This window comes from Nuphar pumila, chromosome 17 (genome assembly GCF_984573655.1).
Source record: "Nuphar pumila chromosome 17, dmNupPumi1.hap1.1, whole genome shotgun sequence".
Taxonomy (NCBI): domain Eukaryota; kingdom Viridiplantae; phylum Streptophyta; class Magnoliopsida; order Nymphaeales; family Nymphaeaceae; genus Nuphar; species Nuphar pumila.
Window position 1 is genome coordinate 21,014,944 of NC_143265.1, and position 24,072 is coordinate 21,039,015.

A 24,072-nucleotide genomic window follows, 5' to 3' on the forward strand; every position below is an offset into this window, starting at 1 on the left:
TGATGTACGTGGCATAAAATCAATTTCTCCGGTTCTAGGTTCAAGTTTTCCAACATCCTTGAGCACCTGCCGATATACGTTGAACTATGACCCTTGGTACGTGGCAGGGGGGGTTTCACCCAAATAGGTGGCCCAGTTGTGAGGCTTTATCCCGAACTATGGTTCTGGAAGAAAGCCCAACAACGTGAAGACCAGGTAAAGATAGGTGGGGTGGTTTTTTGAAAACATGATCACATGCAAGCAAATAGAAGGCTCTAAGTCCTAAAGAGATAGAATTTTGAAAAATTTGAAGAAGCAAACATTGTTTTTAATCAAACCTAGATTGAAGAGGGTTGTATTAGACCTAAGTCTATGTGAGCATGAAAATTTCCTCCTCAATATGGTCCTACCAAACCATACTTAGTCTATATGAGATCCTTGTCAGCTGGGTTTGAGTCTAGGCTTCTAGGTTCACATGATATCATGAAATAAAAGCTCACACTCCATGGAACACGATTTTGACAATTTGAACTAAGTTAAGCGCACAATTGATCAGGCGAAGACAGGTCCCATCACGGTCGCCAAACCTGTTATCATCACAAAATATTTACTTTTGCGAATCAAACTGACCTTTGAAAAAGATTTTTTGAAAATAACTCGCCTCCGTTTTAAAATGCGGGATAATTCCGAAGAATGGGACTCGCCTGTCGGTACGAGGTTCAACCATTCCTGGAGCCTTTACCAGGGGTAATTGAACCAAGGATCACTTGTATACTTAACTTTGCTCAACTTGTCTAAATCATGTTCTATTTCCTAAATGCACAAAGAATCAGGCATGTGCTATGAATTTCTGAAAATGCATATTTTAAAACATGATGTTTGCTTCAAGATTTGAAATACTTGGAAATTTTTGGAAATTCTTGGAAAAGATGACACTTGGAAAATCGTGAATCATTGTAAAAGAATATTTCTGAAGAAAGTGAAAATCGATTTTGGAAGAAATCTTGAAGTTTTGTGAAAATCGATTTCTGAGGAATTTCAAATAACTTTGAAAAACTTGATTTCTTTGAATTAGAACTTGGAAATTGAATCTATAACCTGAAAAATTGAATTTTGAACTTTGAAAAATACTTGAAATATCATTTGAAAACTTAGAGTTTTGAGAAATTTGATTTTAGAATAAGACTTAGAAATTTTGAGAAAATTGATTTCTCTGAATTGAAATTGGAATTTGCAAATGAATGAATTGAATAAATATGGATTTGAAATACTTGATTTTGAGGAATTGAGAAAATCCTTTTTGTATTTTTGAGAAATGCAGTGCATTTTTGAAGTTAGCCTAAGAGTGTATGCTGAATGTGGCTAATACGAAGATTATAAATCTGGGTATCATTCGTATTCTGACTATAGCCATAAATACAAATTTCACCAAGTTTGTCAACTCCATAAGAGCTAGTGCACGTTTTATTTGTGTAGACCATAGTGAATTGGTAAAAATATGCATGAATTGGCATGCATAGCAGTTATATATCAAAGCTTAAAACTATATGCAATGCAAATCCTAATCTATGCAGGAATTGAAATTCTTATTCTAAAAATTAATTACAATTTACATTACTAATCAAATTTAAATACAGAAAATAAAGAAAAATAAAGTCTTTAATGTTCCTGCAAAACTAGAAAACTTTGTTAGTAAAGATATGTTGGTTTTTCTAGATTTATCCAGCAATATATGGAAATTGCTGGATTTTGCTAGATATAAGCCTTTTTCCATGATTCCCTTAAATTAAAATGATGAAATATGAAATAAAATTAAATAAATAAGAAAGATAAGATATGAAATTTTGAAATTGGGGTCCAAATGACCAAAATACCCCTAATAACAAGACTATGGCCTTGAAATTAGGGTTTTTCAGAAAGATATTTGGTAAAATGCAAGTTTTGAAGTTCAAATAAAAATATATCAAGCTAAATATGATATGACATGCTTAAAAATATGAAAATTAGGGTTAGGGATTTCGAAATTGAGGTCAAATGACCAAATTGCCCCCCATAGCAAGACTATGGCCTTGAAACCAAGGTTTTCTGAAATGGATTTTGGCAAAAACTTGGGATTCATGATTGAAATAAACACAAAAACAAAGATGAAACACCCTAATATGATTCTAGACATGAGTAAACCCTAAAAACATGAAATTATACACGAAAATCAAGAAATATCCCAAATATCATGATTTTGGCAGTGTTTTTGGATCTTTCAGGGACCCTGTTTTCCAATTTGATCAATTTAGGCATCAAACGGATTCCAAATTTCATAAAAATTGGTACCTGCACTTGTTATGTCTCTGAAGTCAGATTTAAATCATAAAAATAATTTTTTGACATTATTTCAATCTGAAAATTGCCTTAAAACCCTAAAATAAGCTATTTTTAACCTAGGTCACAAACCAGTTTCAGAGTTAGACCCGAATCAGGGGTCAATCCTCCATAAAAACTTCTGAATTTTTATAGAGACAAACTAAGAAGAAAAACAGATATTTACCAATTTAAAGATTGGAAAAAGCATCTTCGGTTAGGAAGAAACATTTCCGGCAATCTGAACTAAAATCTAACAAATCTAACAGGGGTTAAAACAGATACTTCAAGTTGAAAATACATCAATAAATAGCAAAACTAATCACAAATTTCTGAAATTTTAGCAGTGAATAGTGAACATAAAAATAACAATATTCACTTTTTACAGATCATGAATCAGATCTGTGGTTTGGGAGATATAAATAACACAAGTCTGATTAGAGTTTTGGTAAACCCTAACGAGTTTTAAATTTAAAATCAGATTCTCTGACAGAGGAAAAATACTAAACAGAGATAAAAAATTCCCAAAATTTCACAGTAAATAGATATCATCAATATAAATCCATGGTATTTTACATATCTTGAATCGGACATCGGATGAGAAAACCCACACAAGTGCAAGTTACCCTTCTGATTTTAACAACGATTTTAAAGTTTTAAAAACCTGATTTGATGTCTGATTTTTCTGACAGGGTTCCCGAATCCCAAAACCTTCGATTTTTTTACATTAGTTCATTTACACATCCATGTATCACATATAAAAAAATCAGAAATTAACAGTGAATGTTTAAATCCAAAACAGCATACTCTTTTCTGTTCTAAACTAAAAACACACAGAAATTTGATAAAACCTAATAAATCATGCTTTAACTAATGAAAACAACAAAATAAATAATAAAACAGTAAAACGAAATTGATTTCTATATTAAAACACATGTAATAAACATAACTAAGTAAAAAAAATAAATAAAAACAGGGAACCCATGGCTAGAATTTGATTTTACCTTTAAAAGCATGGATTTAACCCATAAAAAGGGTAAATCTCATGTTTTATCGGTTAAGAACATGTAAATCAATGCTATATTTGATTCTAATGGATTAGAATCCATGTAAAAACAATAAAACCATGTTAGATCGTCTTCTTGGACCATTCTTGATGGTTCTTGAGGTTGAATCATGGTTGAATCCATGAAATAGATGGTACCAATGGCTAAGCTAGCATTAAATCATGAAAAATATTAAATAAAACTAAAGAAATTAATGAAATTTCTTACCTTGGAGTTGCAGCAATGGAGGAAGGGATGGAGAGGAGAGAGAAGCTCCAAGAAACCTCAATGAGAGAGATGGAAAAATCGACCCCCCTATGGCCTCTATTTATAATAAAAAAAATAGGTTTTAAAATCAAGTCTTGTAAAAATTTTGAACTCTAACAAGGGGGGGCGATTTTGGTGTGAGTTTACCTAACTACCCCTAGCCTAGATTATCCTAATTAATTCCTAATTAGCCCCTATCTAAACCTAAAAAATCCCCAAATGTGATGCCACTTGGCATTTTCCACATTTGGGTTTTTAAAGTTCTTTAAAAACCTTTAAAAACACTAGTTTTAAAATCCAAACTTCAAAATGAGTTTTTAAAATAGCTTTTGACTCTTCTAAACCTCTAACACTAACCAAGACACTGACTAACCCTAGTCTAGCCCTGACTTACTCGAATATGGCACCACCCCGAGTGGGCCCTACTTGAGTTTTTCAAAAACGATTTTAAAACTTGAAATTGAGAAAATTTTCAAAAGATTTTCAAAAGTAAACTTTGAAATTAAAATTTTTGAAATGGCATAGGGTTCTAACTGGGTCAGAACTCCTCTGGATATGGTTCCAACTGAGTGGGCCCACATCAATTTTTGAAATCTTTGAAATAACACTGAAAATGACTTTGAAAAGGGGTTAAAATCAATAATTGAAATTTGAGATTTTTGAAAATAGAGTCTCAAGCGAACTGGAACTCCGGGTTAGAGTCCTGAACTCTTAGGACTCTGAGATTTTGGATTTTAAAAGCCAAATGAAAGAATTTTCGAAAGATTTTATCAAGAAATGATGAAATAAGTCAGAAAATACAGTCAGGGTTAGACTCTTAACTCGACTGAAACTCAGAAATAGAGTCCTAAATTAACTGGACTCTGTAAAATGACCTAAATTTTGAAAACGAACGGAAGAGATTGAAAATGGAAGTAAAACAGAACTTCAAAACAGATTCTTGACTGGATTAGGACTCTGGGACAGAGTCCTGATCGGACTGAAACTCTAGATTTCTGAGAAATTTGATAAACAAAGGAATTCAGAAGCGACACCACCTAAATGGGTCTCATCTGAGAATTGAAATCAATTGAAATTTGAATTTAAAATGAATCCAGATTGTTTTCTGAGAAAATATTTCGAAATATAAAGTCCTGGGGTTGGAAAATGACAGAATGTTGAATAAAAACCCAGGTTTTGAAATTGATTTTTGAAAGAAAAGCTTTAAAACTCAATTCTGGATTGAATATTTTGAAAACAAGAATGCTGGATCTCGAAAATGAGATGTGATGACATGTAATGCTATGCAATGCAATAAAATGGTATGCCGAATGGATGAAATGATATTGCGATGATATATGAAATGTAAACACTAGATGAGGGTAAAAATTTGGGGTGTTTACAGGGGTCAAATGCTTTGTCTTCTAATTTTGTTGTAGGTACACAAAATAAGGAGCAAATGGATATTGGACAGCGGTTGTTCCAAACATATGACTGGAAGGCTGGAGTTATTTTCCACCCTCCAAAATAAGGATGGAGGAACCGTCACCTTTGGTGACAATAACAAGAGAAAAGTAATAGGTATTGGTAATCCAAAATTTTCCTTGATAGAAAATGTTTTTTTAGTAGATGGTTTAATGCATAATTTATTATCTATTAGTCAATTATGTGATAAAGGTTTTCATGTTTCTTTTAAACATGATTTATGCTTAATTTCTGATTTTCAATCTAAAAAGATCATTTTTAAAGGTAAAAGAAGGAACAATATGTATGAACTATATCTAGATGAGTTACCCACTTTTAATGAAAAATGTCTTATTGTTTCAAATGAAATTCAATGGTTATGGCACAAAAGACTTGGACATGTTAACTTTAAAATTATTTCCAAGTTATCCAAGAATGATCTTGTAAGAGGCCTACCTAGAATACCATATAAAAAGGATCACTTATGTGATGCTTGTCAAAGGGGTAAACAAATCAAGAGTTCTTTTAAAGCAAAAGATATAGTTTCAACAAAACGTCCTCTTGAACTTTTACATTTAGATCTATTTGGACCATCTACAATTCAAAGTTTGAATGGTAGCAAGTATGCTTTTGTTATAGTAGATGATTATTCTCGGTTTACATGGGTGATATTTCTGAAAAAGCAAAAATGATGCTTTTTCAGAATTTTCTAAACTTTGTAGAAGAATTACAAATGAAAAATCTACATCTATAATTAAAATTCGTAGTGATCATGGTGGTGAATTTGAAAATGATTCTTTTCTAAAGTTTTGTGATTTACATGGTATATCTCACAACTTTATTTTCCTAGAGCGGCTCCACAAAATGGAGTAGTCGAAAGAAAGAATAGAACTTTGCAAGAATGTGCTAGAACCATGCTTCAAGATAAAAATTTACCAAAATACTTTTGGGCTGAAGCAATAAATACAACATATTATGTTTTAAACCGTGTTTTTATTCGACCAATCTTACATAAAACATGTTTTGAAATGTATTATGATCGTATTCCAAAGATCTCATATTTCAAAAAATTTTGTAGTAAATGTTTCTTGTTAAATACCAAAGATAATCTTGATAAGTTTGATTCAAAATCAGATGAATCAATATTTCTTGGATATTCCTCTAGAAGTAAAGCTTATCGTGTTTTTAATAAAAGAACATCTTGCATTGAAGAATCTTTACATGTTGTATTTGATGAGAATTGTGAGCAGGTTATACCTCTAAGCGAAGGAGAAGAAGTTATAATTCAAGAAGAACCCTTGATAGAGAATTCTTATCAAGATAATGTTCTTCTTCAACCGGTTTGGAAAGAAGTTCCTAATCATCCACATGAACAAGTTATTGGAGAAATAAAGAGTGTTGTCCAAACTAGAAGGCAATTAGAAAAATATATTGCAAATGTTGCTTTCATATCTAAAATAGAACCAAAGAATATCAATAAAGCTTCTGATGATGAATTTTGGCTTTTGGCCATGTCTGAAGAACTTAACCAATTTACTAGGAATGATGTTTGGGATCTAGTTGATAGACCAAAGGATCATTCAGTAATTGAAACAAGATGGGTCTTCCGAAATAAGCTGGACGAAAATGGCGAAGTCATTTGTAACAAAGCAAGACTAGTAGCACAAGGCTATAATCAAGAAGAAGGCATAGATTTTGATGAAACCTATGCACCAGTGGCTCGATTAGAGTCAATTCGAATGATGCTTGCTTTTGCTAGTTACATGAACTTCAAGTTATATCAAATTGATGTTAAGAGTGCATTTTTAAATGGACACATCAATGAAGAAGTTTATGTAGAGGAACCTCCAGGCTTTGAAAATGAGAAATATCCAGAAAAAGTCTACAAATTAAAAAGAGCTTTGTACGAACTTAAACAAGCACCAAGAGCGTGGTATGAAAGACTACAAAATTTTCTAGAACAATCTGGTTTTTCCATTGGTTGGGTAGACTCCACTTTATTTATTAAAAATCTTAATTCAGATATTCTTATTGTACAAATTTATGTTGATGGCATAATATTTGGTTCTACTAATGATTCTCTTTGTAAAGAATTTGCTAAAGCTATGCAGGAAGAGTTTGAAATGAGCTTGATGGGCGAATTAAACTACTTCATTGGACTTCAAATAAAGCAAACTGAAGAAGGAATCTTCATCAATCAGGCTAAGTATACAAAAGAACTTCTCAAGAGATTTGGGATGGACTCATCAAAATCAAGAAGGAATCCTATGAGTACAACTACTTCTCTTGATAAAGATGAAAATGGTAAAAGTGTAGATACTAAACTCTACAGAGGTATGATCGGATCTCTATTATACTTAACTGCTAGTCGACCTGATATTATGTTTAGTGTTTGTATGTGTGCAAGATTTCAAGCTAATCCAAAGGAATCTCATTTAACTGCAGTAAAACAAATTCTTCGTTATTTGAAAGATACTTCAGATTTTGGTTTGTTTTACCCAAAATCATCTTCCTTTGAGTTAGTTTCATATAGTGATGCAGATTTTGCAGGAAGTAAATCTGATTGCAAGAGTACTAGCGAAACTTGTCATTTCTTAGGAAATTCTTTAGTCTTTTGGCTTAGTAAAAAGCAAAATTTAGTGTCACTTTCAACAACTGAAGCAGAATATATAGCAGCTAGTTTAGCATGTTCACAAGTACTATGGATGAAACAGACCTTAAAAGATTTTGGTTTGAATTACTCCACAACAATTATTTATTGTGATAACACTAGTGCTATAAATCTTTCGAAAAATCCTGTTCAGCACTCAATGACTAAACATATTGAAGTTAGACATCATTTCTTAAGAGATCATGTGTTAAAAGGAGACATTTCGTTAAATTTTATTTCCACTAATGAACAACATGCCGATATCTTCACTAAACCACTTAAAAATGAAGATTTTATGAGAATTAGGAGAGAACTAGGCATTTGCTCATTTTTTGATTTATAAAATGCTGATTTTTGAACAAAATCTCAAAATCGCACCATATTAGTCGACCGATAAATTTCTAGTCGACTGATGCTTTAAAAATTTTGCAGAAGGAATCGCACCTTATTAGTCGACCGATAAAATTCTAGTCGACTGATATTTTTAATTTTTTTTTAAAGGACCCGATACCCCTTGGTTTTTAACGCATTGTTTCATTTTTACACACCTTTTCATTTTTCTTAAACGAAACCCTTTGAAAAATGAAACCCTCTCTCTCTCTTCCGAAAAACCCTTGGAGTGTCGTTCAAACCTCTCCTCGCCGGAATCTTCTGGCCGTGACAGAGAGTCTCTTGACTTTTTGCCGGAATCCTCTTGCCGTGACCGGTGCCTCTTCAATCCTCGCCGAAATCCCCTTGTGGCAGCCTCCTCTTACCTACCATCATCCACCGCGGACTCTTCTCTGAGACTCGTCGTTTTTCTGTAGCAGCCAACAACTCTGCAGCGTCTCCACAGCGTCTCTACTTGTTGATCAATCACTCTCACCAGACGACATTTGGAAGCCGACATCAACTGCGATTCGTCTTTGACAGGTGAATCTGTTTCAACTATGCTTCGTCAGAAAACTACATCCGCAAAAGATTCTCCTCCTCCTATACCTCCAGCAAGACATGGATTTTCTCTCAGATTACTCTGAAATCCTCTTTTATATGATACTTTTGGATCGATTTCTGCACTTCCTATTTTACCAGGCCGAAATGTCCTCTTTCACCTATTTTCTCATTACAAAATCAGAGAATTATTTCCAGGTATTTCATATCTTTTTTATGCCTGTGCAGACCCCCTTCATTATCCTTTTCTGATCCACTTGTTTTACACAAATTTACAAATTGATCATGAAACTGGATTTCTTTTCTCTCTTGTTCGCGATGTTGAAATTGAGTTTGATTCTAAAATGCTTGGACAAATTCTAGAAATTTCACCTTCAGACACTCTTTTCAATACTATTAAACTTAATGATGAAAGAATTTTTGAACAAATTCTTCTTCTCGGTGCACCTCATTGTCTTCCTTTCAAAAATACTAATCTTCAAACTCGTGCACGCATTGCTGGATGAATTCTTACCCACAATGTTCTACCTAAAACTTGTTCTTTTGATTACTATTCCACAGATCTATCTACGGCTCTTTATGTATTATTTGGAAATATTTCTGTAAATTGGGCCAATGTGTATTTTACTAATTTGTGGAAACAAAAACCATTTCTTCCTTATGGATGTCTTCTAACTCGTATTTTCAGACATTTCAAAGTTCCCTTAACTAATGAAAAATATATTGAGCAAAAGGAGTTCTTTGATCAAACTATTTTTAAACGAATGAAAATCAAATATCTGCCTCCTTTAAATGTTGATCAAACTGAACCATCTGATCCTACTGAACCATCAATTTCTGAACCATCACCATCTTCTGCGACACCTTCATCTCAAGCAAAACGAAAGAAATTTTCTACAAGTCAAGACAATGATGAAGTTTTGCAGCGACTGGAAGCTTTGGAGCTGCATCAACACACTTTTCGTGAAGATATGACTCAACAACTTTCTTCGATTTAGAAAGATGTTACTGCAATCAAGGACTTGCTCAACTCACTTTTCTTATCTTTATGTTCTGTCTTTACTAAACTTTCATACTTTATGGGTTGTAATATTTTTAAACTTGTATTTACATTTTGCTTATGCTATTTCTGCCCTTAATCTTTTTTATTATGACAAAGGGGGAGAAAAGATAGATTTTGGTAGAAAAAGATAGACCTTGTATGAGAAATGCAAAATTAAGAGAAAAAGATAGCATTAGATACAAAAAACATTGAAAAATGCATTTATGAAATAGTTTTTAAATGCATGAAGTAATGATGAATGGAAATGCAAACCAATCAATATGCGATATATGTGCTTTGAATGTACTAACTTTTAATTTTTTGCAGCATATTGATAGGGGGAGTAAAATCTCCATCTATGCATCTAAATGCTTCATCTTTGATTAAGTTTGTCATCATAAAAAAGGGGGAGATTGTTATGACAATGAAGCCGTACATGATACTTCAAGTACAAGGTTTTGATGATGAACAAGTAAATCAACTGCATTTTAGCTAAGGCGATGAAGAAAGATGACAAACATTGAAGAATTCGATGAAGAATCTTTGAAGACTAGTGTGCAAATGTTAAATTCATTAAAAGTCTTAGATTCTTGTAAGAGCCTTACTTAGAGTGCATATTTAGGTTGCATTTCACCTAAAAAGTCTTTAGAAAAACTTTTCTAAAAGAACCCTTCATGAAAATCTTTTTAGAAAACTCTTTTCTTAAATTTTTGTGTTTATTAGTCGACCAATAGACTCACCAGTTGACTAATCCTTTCGCGCCATATTTTCTAAAAAGTCATTTTTGTCAAATTAGTCGACCAAAGGTTTTATTAGTCGACCGGATAGAATATATGTTTTTCAGAAGATTTTAGCAGCAGTCGACTGAAAGGTTTTTCAGTCTACTGATGATATTATCAGTCGACTAATTTTATCTCTAGTCGACTAAGTTTCAAATCTTTAGATTTTCAAACGGCTCGATAAATAGATCAGTCGACCGACGATAACTGTCAGTCTACTAATAACTAACTATTAGTTGACTAACTACTGTTTCAGTCGACTAATTTTGTTGTTTTTCCTGAAACTTCAAAAAGGCGTGTCTTTTCATTTTTCAAACATTTTGATCATTCAAAATGAACTGTTTTGACACCCTTTCATACCCTCAACGTATGGAAACTTTCAACTATAAATATGAGTACATTTTACACTCAAAATCACTTCAATTCAATCAATTTGAATCAATTACTCTTTGCTTTTCACTCATATTTATTTTCTCATTCACGTGATATTTTTCACTTCAGTTTTTCACTCAAATTCTTTTGAGAAATAGTGAATTCGTGAGTAGAGTATTTCAACAACCTCAAAAGCCAATTGCATCTCATTTGCATTCAAAAGAAGGGCTCATAGGTTGTATTGTAAGTTGTTACTTGTTTCAATTTTCTGTAAAAGGAAGGACTCCTTGGTTTAAAGGAGTTGTTTGCTTTCAGTAGGTGTGTTACTGAAAGTGAGACCGGATTTGGTTTGTATGATGTTGTAGTTACACAAGGTTGATAGTGGAAATCTCAAGCGAGTTTTGCTTGGGGACTGAATGTAGGTCAGGAAAGACCAAACCAGGATAAATTATGTGTTCTTTGTGTGTTTACTTTTCAAATTGCAAAATTCGTCAATATTTCGCAGACAATTTTTAAAAGCACTATTCACCCCCCCTCTAGTGCTCGTTGCCTCGATCCTACTGCACTTTCAACATCAACATGCATTTCCAAGTAGCAAATAAGAACATGTAACAATAAATACAAATGAAGTCTAATTCAAATACACTATTCAGCTAGAAAACTAATAGTATACTAACCGAATATTCAAATACAACAACCTATTAATTAGCCATCATACTAACTACCTCTAATTCTAACAACCAACACACATAGATTAAAACCTATAAAAGTGCATGACCCAAAAATCGGGTAGAACTACTCGATCCGATTAGTACCTAAATTCAAACACCAAACAACAATTAAACATTCTACATATATTCATAGAATTAAAATGATCCTACCCACACAAAAACATGTTATTCCAAGTGAATCTAATTAGCCACAGCCCTAGAACCAAATGCCTTCAGCCGGCTAGAATCATTCTAGTCGGTTTGGGCTTGAATGCAACTACAATCAAATCCCAATAGCAACTAACGAAAAATAAAATACAAAGGACACTACCTAAGTGCTGGTCTATGCACTAACTCCCTTGCTACTATGGTTGAAACAAAATAAAACACAGACAAATAAAAATCAAAACAAGCATACACGTAAATTGGGTTTTATCTAAAAGAATTGGAAAAAGAGGAAGACACACCTTAATCTTGCCGTCTGATGAATGAGGGGGTAGTGGGTGAGCAGAATTTGCCTTGAAGTTGTGCCAAAATAACCCTCGTTGATGTTGTCTAACACCTCTTTGCTCCAGATTGCTGAGAGCCGCAGGGTGGAGATACTCTGAGTGTGGCATGCTGGAAAATGGCAAAGAAGGTCGGATGGAGATAGGGCCAGCTAGCTGCGAAGGGGTAGACAACGCCCCTTCCACAGCTGGTGCCCTCCACATTGCTGCTACCTACAAACAAGCAAACATGGGCCATTAGTTTCAGCAAGGGGGTAAGAAAGGAAGACACAAAAAAGAAGAGGCATGGAAGAAAGGGGCGGCGACTCCAATGGCGGCGACTCCAATGGAGGCTGCAATCTCGGCAGGTCCAAAAGATGAAGAAGACGATGGATGCAAGGGTGGCTGGGAAAGAGGATGGGAGAGGAAGAGTCGGGCTCCTAGAGCATGCAAATCCAGACAAAGATGCCCCCCTCTTGGACGTCTCTTTTTTTTTAACAAAGAGCCCTCTTTCTGGAATTTCCAGAAAGAGGATTCAAATGCAAATAAATGCTAGGCGCCTCTTTTTGAAGAGGAGATTTAGCAATTAACTTCAAAAACGAGTTTGGGGCTGAGCTGGGTTGGATATGGTGCATTTTGTCCAGATCCAAGGCCCAAAATGGGCATTTGGATCCAAAATGACCAAATTTGGCCTGAGGTTTGACCCGCTTCACTGAAAATGCGATATCTCTCTCGTTTTAAGTTCGATTCAAACAAAATTCAAACCGTAGATCAATGACATCTATATGCATCTAACTGTGGGTTTTAATGCTATAAATGATGCGTTTATGCACTAAAGATATATTATATTTATGAGTAATTCACCCATCATCAAATACCCCCATGCTAGAATAATTGCTAGTCCCTAGCAATACACCCTACCCTCGCAATTAAGATATGGACTACCCGAATAAAATGCAAGCTCTTATTAAATAACTAACTCACTTTCGTAGGAATCACAGTTTCATTTAACACATGCAACAAGCCCTTTAAACCCCTGGGTTACCTTAGTGGACGAGCAAGGTCTCGTGAGGGTTTGCAGAGATGCTACCCACAAACATCAGAAATCATGCAGAACTTCAAAATTTTCTTATAAAATGCTAGGCAATTCCAGAAATCAAATTTAGCAGACATTTTATGTGATTTTCATTCTCAAAACACGATTAGAAATTTCCATGCCTCCACGATAAAAATTTTCCTTTCCCTCTTCTAAAAATCGCATTTATCTATGATTGTTTCTCAGAAAATCGTGTATTGTCATGCTATTGTTCATTTTTCATCACTTGTATCGTTTTCTGCATAGTCTTTCATTCTACTTCTAAGTAATGACTATTTCTTTTCATTTAAGCTCTCCTTTTCTTTTTCATTGAATTTTCAATTTTTTCAATTTTTCAATTCTTTTCTTTTCTTTTCTTTTGATAGCTTGTGTGTGGTCTGCTTTTGTGCCCTATGCAATGTTAATGCCTTCTTATACCACTATCTGTATGTCGAGGGTGTTAACTAGGCACAAAAGTGACTTCCTTTATTTACCTCTTCGACATGAGGTTCAGACATTTCAACTTGTGTCTGGTCTCAGCTTTCGAGGCTCACAAAGTTTTCATTCTCCTTTTCGGGTGCAATTCAAATGCTTTAACTAGCTTCTGAACTCATCTTACTCGGGATTGTGAAATCATCCAAAAAACCTAACGCAGGCTCTTTTCTTTTGAGCTCGAGCTTCTTCTCAATGTTTTTCATTTACTTAGTAGTTTATTTCACATTGTGCTTACTAATACTTTGTGATTCAAAATTTTCTTTTCACATTCGAATACAGTCTTTTCTTTGAACTTCACATAAATACTCACTCTTTTTAGCTTTGTTCAGAAAAAATTTTCCTCATGGGGCTTCTAAAAATTTCTAACATGTCAGATTATGTCAAAAACATTCATATATGCTAAAAAAAAATTCTGAAACGCCTAATTTATGAGTCTTAGCTACTGAAACATGACAAACAAGACAAAATAGTGTGTATCTACTGACCCCCCCCCCCATGCTTGAATGACATTGTCCCTAGTGGCATACAGAGATATAAAAATGCAGTGTAGATGCACACTAACAGAACTTGAACTCAAGGCAGGAGAGCGGATAGATACAACCTGACATGCGGGGCCTCTTGAGCTGATTCTTGACTGGATCATGCTCCACCACTAAGCATATGCCGATGCTCAGTTTTCAGCTGACCTAATCGATTGTCTGCTCTAAAAGCCATGCTCTATGTCTGGTAACTTGGACTCATACATTGAAGCATCAGATGAAATGGTGTTCATGCATGACAACAATGAAATCCAGAACAAAATCAAAACAAAACACATAAACAGCTAACCATTTTATTTCTAATATACATATGATACACCCTAAATAACAGTTAATCAAAATAAAAGCACTAACACCTAAAGCAACTAAACTATGTCAGAATTACTCTATGCAATGAAATTAGCAAACGTAACTCTAGATCTAAAATCGTAAATTCAACAAATATAGAAAATCACAAGCTATGTTCTCTAAACTCACATGTCTAATCGCTCCTTGAATCATGAAATTCAGTGAATCATATGAAAAACAACATGTGAATTCTATATTTGCTAACTATGTTAAATCCTACTCACTAAAACCGATAAAAACAACTAACTAAACACATATTAATAAACTGAAATCTCAGAAATAACAAAATATAATCGTCGTTCCCTGGCAACGGCGCCAAAAACTTGATGGTTATTTTGTAATTGTTATTTTAAACGCAATTTTACCATTGAAATCATTTTGGAAAATCACCCATCAAGTAATAATAAACCGACTTTCCACGAATGTGGCGAGTACGGGTCGAATCCACAGGGAACGGGATACATTCAAATTAAACCTAAAACATCAATTTATTAATATCACAATTGTTTACAACTATGTTAACATTACAATTCTAATTAAATGACAATCTAAAAATGAAAATGAAAATGAACTGAAATAGATTGCTAAGTCTTCTCCAGATCGCCAAGGGTAATTTTATCTTTTCACCACACGTGCATCTACACTTTGCATTGTAAATACATCTGTAGACTTGTTTCTAACTCATCAACCTACAACAATGAAAATAAGGAGTCAGCATGGAGTCAATCATTAATTCTAAGTTACATCTACAACTATTTCTGAACTAATTACTGTATTAAACTATAATTAAAAGCGAAGAAAATGAAAACTATAATTTCTAACTAAACTAACTAAGTAAATACACTCTAACTAGTCTAACTACTGTCAGTTTATTACTAAATGTTAGAAAATACTAAAAACTACGTAAAATCTAACAAGTAAGCAAGTGACTGTTTTGTCCATGAATAGTGCAAAATCGGATTCAAATAGGTTTTCGCGAACAGGAAGTATGAAGGGGCAAATTAAGTCTGATTCTAAGTATTTCTCTTATGTTGTTTTTCTGACAGATTCAAGAGTCTGTCGGACTTTACGGAATTGAAAAACTCATCCGGGAACTCCAGATACAAGCGTTTCAAGTTTGATAAAGATTCTAGAAACGTTTGACCCGAAATCTCAAATCGCGAAAGATCTAATCTTGTAGAACACTTGAAAAACAAACCAAATCAACTCTAAACAAGTTGATTTTTGGTTTGCACACAGTTAACACACTAATAAATAGCATCGAACAATAACTTTGAGAAAACTCAGAATATTGCACATAAGGTAACGAGTGTAAAACCATGCAAAAATCAGATTTCTATCTCCATACACTATTCACTTGAATGAATGTGAGGCTTGCACTATTGCTTAAACCACCTGTAATTACAGTCATTTACAACCTACCACTACTAACATAACAAAAAAAATAGATCTAATTATATTCAGACAATGAAATCTAAATTAATTACCTACATTATGTATGAGAAATATACAATAATACTAAAGCAAATGCTAGGTTAAGCTAAGTTAAACTAACTAAAATATCGTCATTACTAATCTAATGTATTTACTTAATGTAAACTAATTGATTAACATTGAAACAACAAACTTAAAGATAAAACTAACTATCAATTCAAGTTACAGAGTAACCTAATCCTAACTAATGCTAATGCCCTAACCAAACTAACCAAATGAGCTCAATAACCCTAATTTAAGCTTCACTACATTATTAACAACAAGTAAATGAACATACTACCCTGCAGGAACAGAATTAACAGTCTAACCCAAACATCAACATGCATTTCCAAGTAGCAAATAAGAACATGTAACAATAAATACAAATGAAGTCTAATTCAAATACACTATTCAGCTAGAAAACTAATAGTATACTAACCGAATATTCAAATGCAACAACCTATTAATTAGCCATCATACTAACTACCTCTAATTCTAACAACCAACACACACATATTAAAACCTATAAAAGTGCATGACCCAAAAATCGGGTAGAACTACTCGATCCGATTAGTACCTAAATTCAAACACCAAACAACAATTAAACATTCTACACATATTCACATAATTAAAATGATCCTACTTGTTATCGTCGCAAAATTTTTCCCCCGTCTTCCCTTCCCTTGCGGGAGAGAAAGAGGAAAACATGCTTTCGCGAGTCAAACTTGACCAGAATTTTGGAAAATTGTTTTGAAATACTCGCCTCCGTTTTTTAAAATAGCGAAAAAATCCATGGGATGTGGCTCGACCTGTCGGTACGAGGTTCGACCGTTCCTGTCACCTTTAACAGGGGTAATCGAACCAAGGACCAAAAATATGCTTGACTTGGTTAAATTGTCAAAATCGTGTTCTATCCTAAATGCACAGAGAATTCAGTCATGTGCTATAAAAATTTTGTAAAATGTAGGTTGGAAAACATGATGTATGCTCAGAAAATGCTTTGGAGTTGGAAAATATTTCTCAGGAAAATGATGGAAGTCCATCTCTCAGGAAACTCAGATGAAAGGGTTTTGAAATCACAAGAAAGTACACAAAGGTGTGGAAAAATCATGGATGGAGGAAAATCATGGGAAAATGGAGAGAATTCTTGAGAAAAGGGGGGTAAATCTTTGAAGTGAAAATGCTTGTCAGAAAAACTTCAAGTTTTGAAAGCTTTCTTTGGAAAATGGTTGAGATTCATTGGAAAATTTTTTGGAGATGGAAAGTCAAAACTCAGAAAACTGAAATCCTAAGAATCTTATCCCTGAAATATTGGAAAATCGATTTTGGTCTTGAGAAAGATGAGAAATTCCTTTTTGAAAATCTTAAGGAAATAACATTTTCCAGGGAAAATTGTGGAAAAACTTGACTTGGGAAAACCGATTTTGAAAAATTCTCAGAGTTTCTTGAGAAATCAATTTTCTTGAGAATGAAATTTTCTTGAGAAAACCATGAGAAAAATCAGTGATTTCATGATACAAATGATGTGGATGAATGTCATTTTGTAAAAGCCTCTTTTCAGAAAAATATGCAATTTTAGGATTAAACTAAGTAGAATTGTCGCATATTCCAACTATGGTCGTGAATATGTTTATAATTTACTTAGTCCATTCTAAAATATTTTGTAGAATTGGAAATATGCAGTGAAGTTTTGGAAGATAGTCTAAGAGTGTAGGCTCAATGTGATTGGTAGAAAGATGATGGATCTGGGTCTCGTCCATATTCCGACTAGGGCCGTAAATATGGACTCTATCGAGTTCATCAACTCCCTAAGAGTTGGTGCACATGCCATTCATGTACATCCATAGTGCTTTTGAAATAAAATGCATGAATCACATAAACAGGATATTGCAGAAATTCAAACTATATGATATGCATCCTAATCTAAGCAGAAAATAAAATTTCTTACTCCAAAATTTACATTATTACATCACTAATTAAATAAAATAAAAGGAAATTGCAGACTTCAACTCCTTCCTTTGAATGTCCCTGCCAAGCTTGAAATGGGGTTAGCTCAAATATGTGGGTTTTTCCAAGATTTCCAATAATATTCTGAAATTATTGGACTTAATTGGATATAAATCCTATTTTCATGCTTTCTTGATATTTGAAATAATGTAAATGCAAGAAAATACAGTAAGAAATAGTTTGAAATTCGAAATTGTGGTCAAATTGACCAAAATACCCCTAATATTGAAGTTATACCTTTAAAATCAGGGTTTTTTTAAGGAAATTTTGGTAAAATTGAGATTTTGAAATTCGAATTGAACCAAATGATGATGAAATGCAATATGGGGCATGATGACATTCTGATAAACACATTAGAACTGTAAAATCAGAATTTTGACATGCTATCATTCATCAAAAATAACGATTTTCGCTTGATTTTCGCTTAGATCAGTGTCCCACGGGACCCTGTTTTGATGATACGGCTAAACCGAGCATCAAAAGAATTCCAAATGCTGTCAAATTCGATATGGAGCATCTTCCATTCTTGATAAAAAGCCTAGAATAAAAAAACTAACGAAATGACATGGTTTGGGTGCGAAAATTTATAGAAAATCCGAAAATGGGTGAATTTCACCTACAGACCCGAACCAAATGCAATACTTAATATGATAATATGAAAATTACACTATAGAAACATCTGATATTTTACAGACTGCTAAATGACGTGAAATTGAACACTTTTGGCTTTTACAGCCCCTGGATTTGAACTACGGTGAGTTCGGTAACTGGAATTTGGCTCTGACGGAGGTAAAATCGACCTGATCTAATATAAAAATGCTAAAAAAATAGAAACCGACCATGGAAATTTCTGATATTTAAATACCGAACTATTGACAGATGCAGAAACAACTTTCATGTTTATGGTTTTGGCATTTGATCAACAGAAACAGAGATACAAATGTGACATTACTTGCCTAAATCAATAGAACAGACAAATATGACAAAACAGAAGACTAACAAGAAAAATACGAAATCGCTATTAAGACTGTTTTAAAAATCATAAAATTTTAGATGCAAACAGAGGACACCTTGAATATGACATTCACTTTTTACATATTCAGATTTGGAGCAATACCCAAAGAGAACCCATCGACTTAAGCCGATCCAAAATCTCAGAGACCCAAATCAGGCTCTGACACGTGTCCCAAACTCTCGGATTTTGTTAGATGTCAAACAAATTTAGCAAAATCTGAGAAAATTAGATTAAACACTAGACAAAATCCTGAGTTCATAACATCTTTTGGATCGAAAATGGGACCTCATATGAGAGAGATCTCAATTTTACAAGTCAGAGATAAATTTTCAAAACGTATCCCGGGTAACAAAACCCGACCTACCATTTTGAACTTTTACCACAGTAAACAAATTCAAATCATTTCTAATTTTTGGAAGATTGTTAGGAACACCTAAGGGCGCATACTATGATTTTTTCAGCATTTTTAACGAAACATAAATGCATGAAATGACATGTGGACTGACTGACAAAAACAGGGAGTTACCTAAATGAAGTTGAATGCATGAAATATTAAATAAATTCATAGAGCATACTATTTTAATGAAATAAAACATAAATTTAATTTATTTTAATGCATGAACATGATGGAATGCAAAAATTTAATAAAAAAAGCATACAAAATATCTTTTGATATGTGTCATTTTATGAGAATAGCTCGATCCATCCCTCGGATGAGCTCTTTCTTCAAAACGACAATACGAATCGAGTAAGGATATTACTATAATGAAATCAATAGGAATAGAAGTGCACCTTGTGTTTTCCTGCAGCTTTGGAACTCCCGAAATGAACGGCTACCAACGGCTTCTTTCGTCCTTCGATCCGAGCTTTCGAAGGTTCACGAAAATCGATCCACGCCTAGATCGAATTGGAAGCGATGCGAGCAAGGTTGGTGCTTCAATGCACCCTCTCCACTGAGCCAAGAGGGGCATGAATTCAGAACTTCAAAATCGTGTAGTAGAGGAAGTCTAAGTTGAAATGCCAAATCCAAAAGGATCCCCCCTTCAGTTGGGCGTGAGACCTTGTATTTGTAGCATTTTTTGAGATTTTCGAATTTCAAACAGGCTCAATCTGAGCCCTCCACGTGGCCCCATCTCAGGGCATGCCACTTGGATTTTTTGAGAATAAAAAAATGAAAAATTTGTGAGTGAGACACCTCAACATGGGAGTTTGAAATTTTTCAAAAGCTTTGCTTGATTTTCTCTGCAGAAGTCTCCCAAATGGCGCCACCTCAGAGGGTGCTATCTGGGGTTTGAAATTCAAAGTTTGCTTTTTGCAGGGAGCCCTCATGTGGCGCCACCTCATGGTGGGCTACTTTTATTTTGAATAAAATAAAACAAAAAAAATGAAGCCAAGTGGGAGCTCTGGAATGGCGCCACCTCAGAGGCTGTATTTGAAATTCAAGTGAGGCTGGCTTTGGAAGAATAGAGGGTGGCCATGTGGCGCCACCTCAGGGAAATCCTGCAGTGACACGTGGTGGGGGGAAGAGAAGGAGGGACAAGTACATGTGGCGCCATCTTAGACCAGATAGAAAAGGCAAAGTTCAGGATTTGTGCCACCTCTAGAAGGATTTGAATGTTTGAATTCTAGCTTTTTCTAAAGAGAGCAGAAAATGACATGTGTCATTTGCTTTTTCTGAGAAGAGCAGAGAATAACATGTGTCATTTGCTTTTTTTGAGAAGAGCAGAGAATGACATGTGTCATTTGCTTTTCTGAGAAGAGAAGAGAATGACACATGTCTGCTGCAGGAGAGAATACCTCATATGATGCCACCTTAGAAGGAGAGAACTCTACTTTTTTTGTACAGGGCAGCACATGACACGTGGCATCTCAGGGTGGCATGGGAGTGACACATGGCATAGGGTGAAGATGGTGGACATGTGACATCATTTTAAAGAGGCCCCACACTGACACTTGGCAAAGAAATGGATAGAGAGATAAAATAACATGTGGCGCCACCTCTAGGTGAACCCCATGTTGACACATGGCAGGGAAATGGGAGGAGAGAGAAAAGGACAAGTGGCACCAATCTAGGGACAAGGCTCCTATATTTTTGGATTTTTCAAAATTCAGGTTTTTCAAAAGAAAAGCCTATGTGACACCACCTCAGTGTGGGTCCCACATTGCTTCTTTATTGAAATAAAGACAAGACAGAAAACCTCTTTTTGGAATTTTCATAAAAATCTGGACTAATTGGCAAAAACAAAAATTTTGAAAAGAGTTGGCCCCTGTGGGGGTGAGAATGATATTGGAAATTGCTGACAGAAGGGTAAAATCTGAGATAAAGTGGCTGAAATCCATATTGAAAGCTATCCAGATTGTTTTCTTGAGGAAATATTTTGAAATTCAGAGTTCTGGGGGTAAAATGGGAAGAATTGATAATTTTGAAGACCCAGGTTTTTGAAATCAATTTTGAAAAGAGTTGAAATTCGAATCTGGATTGAAAATTTTGAAATCGAGAGTTTTGGACCTCGAAATGACATGTTGTGCAGTGCAGTGATATGAAATGTTTATGCAATGTCATGCAAAGACATGTTTCCTGAAATGCCCTTCTGAATTCAAAATTGGAAATTCTAGCTTCTTGTCAAGAATAAGATTTTGATATTTTGCAGTTTGAAGTTATTTTTTAGTCCAAATGGAGAAATTTTGAGACTTAGGAGTAAAATTTTGGACTTTCTACAAGGTCTAAACTCAAAAAATGACCATTTTATCCTTCATTGGTTCCAGAGAACTGAAATGTGATGATTGATGGGAATGTCGGGGAGGTGAGTGAAAATTTGAGGTGTCTACACTACCCACACAAAAACAGGTTATTCCAAGTGAATCTAATTAGCCACAGCCCTAGAACCAAATGCCTTTAGTTAGCTAGAATCATTCTAGCTGGTTTGGGATTGAATGCAACTACAATCGAATCCCAATAGCAACTAACGAAAAATAAAATACGAAGGACACTACCTATGTGCTGGTCTATGCACTAACTCCCTGCTGCTATGGTTGAAACAAAATAAAACACAGACAAGTAAAAATCAAAACAAGCATACACGTAAATTGGGTTTTATCTAAAAGAATTGGGGAAAGAGGAAGATGCACCTTAATCTGGTCGTCCGATGAATGAGGGGGTAGTGGGTGAGCGGAATTTGCCTTGAATTTGTGCCAAAATAACCCTCGTTGATGTTGTCTAACACCTCTTTGCTGCAGATTGCTGAGAGCCGCAGGGTGGAGATACTCCGAGTGTGGCGTGCTGGAAAATGCCAAAGAAGGTCGAATGGAGATAGGGTCAGCTAGCTGTGAAGGGGTAGACAATGCCTCTTCCACAGCTGGTGCACTCCACATTGCTGCTACCTGCAAACAAGCAAACATGGGTCATTAGTTTCAGCAAGGGGGTAAGCAAGGAAGACATGAAAAAGAAGAGGCATGGAAGAAAGGGGCGGCGGCTCCAATGGAGGCAGCAATCGCGGCAGGTCCAAAAGATGAAGAAGACGGTGGATGCAAGGAGCGGCTAAGAAAGAGGATGGGAGAGGAGGAGTCGGGCTCCTAGGGCATGCAAATCCGGGCAAAGACGCCCCCCTCTTGGGCGTCTCTTTCTTTTTAAACAAAGAGCCCTCTTTCTGCAATTTCCAGAAAGAGGATTAAAATGCAAATAAATGCTAGGCGCCTCTTTTTGAAGCATGGATTTGGCAATTAACTTCAAAAACGAGTTTGGGTCTGAGCTGGGTTGGACATGGTGCATTTTGTCTAGATCCAAGGCCCAAAATGGGCGTTTGGATCCGAAATGACCAAATTCGGCCTGAGGTTTGACCCGCTCACTCAAAATGTGATATCTCTCTCGTTTTAAGTCCAATTCAAACGAAATTCGAACCGCAGATCAATGACATCTATATGCATCTAAGTTTGTGTTTTAAACCTATAAATGATGCATTTATGCACTAAAAATATATTATATTTATGAGTAATTCATGCATCATCAACAAGCTTGACCAACCTGCCTTCATCCCAGCAGAGCAGATAAACCAGGTTGAGCAGAAGAAGAAGCCTTGGTATCATGACATCAAGACTTTATTGAAACTGGCGAATTTCCTCCAGAACTCTCAAAGAAAGAGCAGTGAGTAATTCAGTGCATGTCTGCCCGATATTTTATTCTTGGCGATGTTCTCTATCGTCATGGATTTAGTTTCGAGTATTCCAGATGTTTGGATGAAGAAGAAGCTAAAAAGGTCATGTGGGAATCACAGGAAGGCATTTGTGGTGGTCATGTCGGCTACCAAATTCTTGTCAAGCAGATCATCTGAGCAGGGTATTACTGGAATACTATGCAGCAAGACTGCTATCGTTTTGTGAAGAAGTGCATTCAGTGACAGATGAATGCACCTTCTATTCATGCGCCAGCAACATATTTACAATTTGTCGTCTCTCCATGGCTATTTTCTATGTGGGCCTTTGATGTTGTGGGCTCCATCATTCCCTCTGCTTCAAATGGCCACAAATATTTTCTCGCCTGTTATCGTCGCAAAATTTTCCCTCTTCCCTTTCCTGTGGGAGAGAGAGGAAAATGCTTTCGAGAGTCAAGCTTGACCGGATTTTGGAAATTATTTTGAAAGACTCGCCTCCATTTTTTAAAATAGCGGGAAAATCCATGGGATGGGGCTCGACCTGTCGGTACGAGGTTCAACCGTTCATGCCGCCTTTAACAGGGGTAATCGAACCAAGGACCAAAAGTGTGCTTAACTTAGTTAAATCATCGAAATCATGTTTTATCCTAAATGCACAGAGAATTCAGGCATGTGCTATGAGATTTTTGTAAAATGTAAGTTGGCAAAATATGATGTATGCTTAGAAAACATTTGGAGTTTGAAAAGCGTTTCTCAGGAAAAAGATGTAAATCAATCTCTCAGGAAACTCAGATGAAAGGATTTGGAAATCACCAGAAAGTTTATGAGGAGGTGAGAAAATACTTAGAAAATGGAGAGAATTCTTGAGAAAAGACTTGAAAAGGAATTATTTGTCACGGAAAACTCCAATTTTG